Raw genomic sequence first — 6,251 nt, 5'->3', positions numbered from 1 at the left:
AAACCCTTAATAGATTGCCCCAGCCTAACAAAGTAAATATTTTTGGATAGCTTGTTTCCTCCTTTTTCCAGCAATATATGGTTTGTGGGTGAACTTTTGTGTGTAGATTCAATTGTTATTTATGACAAGTACGAAAAATGCGATTCTAAGTAGAACTGCCCCCTTAAATGCTCCAAATATTTTGCGTTTAAAGTGGTTGTTTTAACGGACTTCACCATACGATGTTTTATCTCAGATATATAGACCTGTCTGAGACACTGCGTGCTCAGCTTACCCTTTTGATTATGTCCTCTACTGTTTCTTGATGATGTTGTTTCTCTACAGACTAGTTTAACAAGAATTGACTGCGATAGACACGTGTTTCAGATGTGAGGCTCGGCACATCTATATCCGGAAGCTGGGTAATAAATGGAGTATCGAAGTTAGGAGAACCGCAGTGAAGGAATTGAAGAAAAGCTAGAGTAGCCTAGTTTCCAAATTTTCAAACAAAACTAACTTAAAACTGACAACTCTAGTATTGACTCTTCCCCTTCGTCATTGTGTGAGCCTCTGGGGCCTAGGATCTATTCTATCCTTTTAGCCTACTACCCCAGATTCACGTTGTATCCGGACTACATTGGAAGGCTACTAGAGAGCAGTCAGTCTTTGGTTTCATCATCCAAGACGCGCAGACCTTCCACTCCGTTAAGTGGCTTGAAGATGGTAGGCTACAGTCATTGCTGATATGGTCTGCGGTCTGTTCCTCAGCAACACAGGAGGGGAAAGAGGTCATTTCCCATTGGTGCATGGTTGAGTGAAAAAGCCCGACGCCTGTACAGAGACGGTTGAGGCGCACCATGGCCACCTGGAGATGCGGCCTGATTTGTCACATTTTGCAGATTTTGATTACAGCTACTGCTGGTGCTTGACTGACATTTTTTGAGATGTTTTTCCTTTTTGCGGTTTCCTAATGACATAAAACTTTTTTGTTGCCTTGGGGAAGCAGTAGCAAATGAGAAAAAGTAAGTTGAAAAACGCAAAATCAGACTGTTATTGAAAATTAACAGTCTGACTAAAATCTTCGAAATCAAATTTTCTTTGTTTTTCAACATGTGAGGATGTTAAAACCTATTGTGTCATCTGGGGAAAAGAATAAAGAAAGCGTAAAAATCTAATTTTTAGAAAAATTTATTTAAACGTTCGCCCAAAGTTAGAAAAACCTGAAAATTTCTGCAAAATGTGACAAATCAGGCCGTATCTTTAGGTGGCCATGGGCGCACCTATGCCTGTCTTTGAAGTACTAGGCCGATGGGGCGTGTGTCGGCGTTGGAGATAAAACGAATAGGGCATGGTGGTACTTGACTTCCATTTATGGTCAACCCAATTAGCCGCAGAGATGTCTTGTTCACCAGCTTCTTTGATCAGAAGTTGAGCGACTGGCACGAATGGGTGTCTTGATTTCAGTCGATGAGGGTGCTCGTTTGCGGAAGCTGAGATCTTGTGGTGGAGAAGATGGTTATAAGCTCCAGTGCCTGTCGACCGAGAGAAATTGGCTTCTTCGCGACGAAGCTCAGCAAGTTGGATGCCAGCGAGAATGGGCAAATTGTCTAATGATGTGGGACGCAGGCATCCGGTCACTGTGCGCAGAGCGCTGTTTATGGCAATGTCGATGTTGTGACAGTGAGCACTGCGGCACTAAACAGGTGTAGCCTACTGTACTCTGATGAAGAATACACAAGGGCTAGAGGCTGCTATACACAAAGTGTCAGCCTTCGCTCCCCAGCTGGAGCCTGCCAGGCGCTTGAGTAGCGCAGCGCGGGATGTCAGTTTCTTGAGCAGTGACACCAATTGGTGAAGTATGTGAGCGATCTGTCTAATGTCACCCCAAGATACTTTGGTTCGGGGCAGAAGGACAGAGGTTTTCCGTTATTTTGGACATGACAAAGCTTTGGTAGAGAATTTGCTTTGTTGAACCATAGAGAAATAAAACATAGTAGGCTAACTTTAGCGGGTTTAGCATACTTTATTTCACACAAAATATAACATAATTAAAATAAAATTAACTCAAACGTTTTCGACACGTAGGCTAAGGCACCTGCAGCTAATAAGGCCCGGCCAGTAATAAGGCCCACCCCCTGGATCTCCGTTGTTACAAATCTTTTAAACAAAATTGGAAGCTCTGATTGGTGCTATGGTGAATTGAGACTAACTGGTAAAGTTTCACAGCCTAAAGTTGAGAACTTTTTGAGTTACGGAAAGTTGAAGTTTGGGGGGGCTGAAATTGAGTGGTTTTATTAATTTTCACATAGTTTAGACTGTTCTGCAGTTAACAAACCGCTTTGACTTCCGTTTTTTTTGCATTTTATGTGAAAGATATGTGCATGCTGATGCAGTAAAACCAATAAATTCGAACTTTTTTTCTTATTAAAGCAAGACTGATAATGATGATCAGACTAGGCTAATTTTGATAATGAGGCCCATGGGCCCCTGGGGTAACGTTGTGCACCCCTGGTTAAGAAAGTGGGGGTTAAAGACTTGAGTGACCTAAAAAATTCTTGTTACACCATTAATCCAATTTGTTATTGCAATGGAAATATCATAATATCAGAATCAAAATACTTTAGTATCCCTACCATATCTAAAAACACCATGTCGCTTTTTAAAAAATGGAGCATGGGGCGGGGGAGGGAATAGTTGTCTCTGTGTATTTAATTATTAGTTATGTGCCTGTGTTGCCGATTAGAATTTGTTTTGTGGTGTTGTTATTGTGAAAATACACCTTTTCCATCAATTTTGGTGCTAATTCAAACCGGGCCTTATTCACAACACGTGCATCTAATAAGGCCCGCTTGAGATTTTTTTTATTTTTTTAATATTTTACAACTCCTTTAACTTAGAAACTTGTTTCACAGATATGTTGTTTAGATAGACCCAAAGTATCCTCATTCCAAGTTTCGTTCAAAATTATGCAGTATTTAGAAAAATATTGAGGCTTGAAAATTAGCGGGCCTTATTAGCTGCAGGTGCCTTACGTGTGTCCTCATCAGGAATTAAATCTGCAATACATAAAATAAAAAATCGTAAGATAAATTTATGCACTCAGTTCTTGCAGCAGTGACGTTCGGTGGCTTAAACCATTGGGAAAGCAACTTGGAAATATGCTGCAGCAAGGTGGTAGGCACGAAGGGCGTAACCGTCGGGCGAAGCCCGAAGGCGTGTTGCCGAAGGCAACACTACCAGCGGGGGGTCTGGGGGGCCTCCCCCAGAAAATTTTGAAAAACTCTTCCAATTTGGTGCGCTCTGAGAGCATTTCCAAAACAAAATCTTCGGACTTTCCCAGTCCGAGGATAAAGATTTAATCAATCAATCAAACTGGGACTAGTCTAGAATGTTGGCTGCGTTTTTAGACTGAGCACAAAAACTTATTGTCAATGTCATCTGTAAGCATTTAAGACATGCATTGGACTGGTGCACTAGTAAAGAGCAAATAATCAGCCTATAAATTAAGCTAGTCCATTTTTGAAGAACACAAGTAAATTTGCTCTGAACTAGTGATGTCAGTCTATTGACCCAAAAGAATTTAAAAAACACTTGTGCTGTTTCAGTAGCCTACTGGTTGGTTAATGTACCCTTTGGAATTGCATGTTTTATTGTAGAATCTATGTTTTTTTTGGTAAGAGAACCAGCTTTATTTTCAGCGTACTCAGTAGCCTATAGTTACAAGCGCGCAAATCACTCATGCGTAGAGGTTGTATTCCTTTCGTCTGAAACCAAAAGCAGCCGCTATGAGATACGCATGACGTCACTGGGAAAGCACAACTAACCACACCATAACCATAACACATCTGATTGGCTAAGCAGCTGGTGACGTTTTGCAAAACGATTGATGATTGGATAAAACGAAGGCGTTTTTTGACATTTTTGAACCTGGGAAAGCAACTTTGAAAGTTGATTTCCCTGAAGCTTCAGTGATGGTTTCTGACAAAAGCGTTTGCGTTAATTGGCATTTATAGGCAAGACATGCGGTTTGGTGAGGACTTAGACTACTCACAAGCGTTACGAGTAATTGTAGTCACGAACACAGTAATTTTCAAGTTAAAATAGACTTGATAAAAATAATAAGAAGTTAAACCTAGAATTCAGTCATTATATTTTGCATAGTTTTCGCTCAGGTAAGCACTGCTTTCCTTGCTTTCCCTCACCGATCGTCACTGTCTTGCAGAAGAAAAAAAAAACATTAGCGGAGATTGGGAATCGAACCCACGCAATCGAAATGACTATTCCCTTGCCCTAACCTTAACCCATTAGGCCACGCTGCTTTTGGCGATCGTTCACTTAATTTTCTTTTTATCAAAAATCTTTCGAGTAGATCGGTCAGAATATCACGTGCTGAGTCGCATGACTGAAATCAGCTGATTTGCAAGGAAAACTATATGTCCTATGTCAAAGTGCCTGCCGTCACACTGTGGGTCGCTCAGCCATTTTTTTTTATGACAGACACAATATAACTTTTTTTAAGTTGTGATTATTTTTGTAATACTGTACTGAAAATGTATTGGCTTGAACTCTTATTGGTTGCACTAAAGTTTAAACACCCTTGCTACAAGAGTAGGCTATATTGATTTCAAAAGTTTTCTTTTTCTTCTATTTGAACAGCCGAAATAAAGTTTATATTTGAATAAAACCACAGGACTTCACTTGAGTATGGCAGCAGCACATGACTTCTTTTTTTCTTCTTTTAATTTTTTTCAACCTAGGCTATCTTGTTTCCATCTCTGTTTCAACGTAATTTGCCGATGCTTGACATTTGTCATAGAAGCAGCTGACTCGATGACTGAGTGATAGGCCGAGATATAGTGAGATATAGATATAGTGATATAGTGAGATATAGTGAGATATATATCTCACTAGATATAGTGAGATATAGTCTTTCGCTGCTTCCTGTCTGTTGTGTTATCTAGATTGCCATGGCCCATGGTGCTATTTTGTTCGTAGTGTGTGTAATTGTGCCACACTATTGTCGCAACAGACGAAATGAAAGTTTTCTTTCTTCTCTCTCTGTAAATTGATCACCTCTCATAGAACTTTTGGCTCTAATATAAAAAACATCCTGACCTGACTTGCTTTATGTTATCATTGTAGGCTATAATGTTATTTTCAAAACATAAGCTATTGCAGTAGGCCTAAACAATAAACATGTGACAAGCAAAACTTACGACCAAATTTACAAAAATTATGATTTTCCCACATCTACTTTGACCCGAGCACAATCTCAATGTTGTCACAACTGCAATAGTTCAAAACTTTTTTCTAGTTTGGAAATGTTCATTAACACTTTGCTCCTCAAAGGGAGGCCAGATTTGGCCCCCCCCTCATATTTCCTTTAATTATTTGAAGCACAGTAACGCCATGCACTTGGTTTTTCTTGACTTTTCCTAAAATTGCCAGGCGGATCTGATGATATTAAATTTGATGCTGAAAGTTGTGTAGTTTTCTTGTAAATTCAAGATTTTGGTGAATTTTTGCTATTTCTAGCTAACTTCCAGCAAAGCGTGAAATGGATTACATTGCGATGACAAGCCATAAGCTCATAATTGCTTCGTGCATCGATATGCGCGAGCAGAGAGAAACATCCTCTTGCTTTCTTTTGTTTGGTTTGACCTCAATAATACAAAGCGCGTTATTTCTTATGCTACAAAGAAAAGCCAGTGATCACAAAGCTGTTAATTAGAAACAATAATAGCAAACGTTTTTTGCGTTATCAGCTCTACAAAGAAGAATAGCAATCCACGATCAAAATAGTAGGCTATGGAGGCCACAAACTATTCAAAACAGTTGTTTCAAGCAGATAATATTCATTGACGAATAAAAAACGTTACAATAAGAAATCTTCTCTTGGATAAAGACACGAAAACCTGGTTTCGAAATAAACGTTCTATGGAAATGCTCTCATTGACAAAACTTGCAATTGAGGAAATGTATCACTGCAAATGCTTTTGGGAGAAGCCGGAGAAATAGCGTTTTTGCAAACAGTAATTGTGAGATACACTCAAAATTATGAGATAGGCTCCATTTACACGTAGCAGCTAACTCGATGGCGTCCCTTCACTGCTTTATGTCGCCTACTTGTTGTTATGTTCTGTATTTTTGTTTCACAGTGCACTGTGTTTTGTTCCAAAGAGCGCAAAATAAAGATGATAATGCCTCATCTACATTACAACATATTTTGTAATGTAGGCCTACAAACAAAATGTACAATGTACACAATGTAC

The sequence above is a fragment of the Aplidium turbinatum genome, chromosome 2 (genome assembly GCF_918807975.1).
Source record: "Aplidium turbinatum chromosome 2, kaAplTurb1.1, whole genome shotgun sequence".
NCBI classification, from domain to species: Eukaryota; Metazoa; Chordata; class Ascidiacea; order Aplousobranchia; family Polyclinidae; genus Aplidium; species Aplidium turbinatum.
This window is presented reverse-complemented; position numbering follows the sequence as displayed.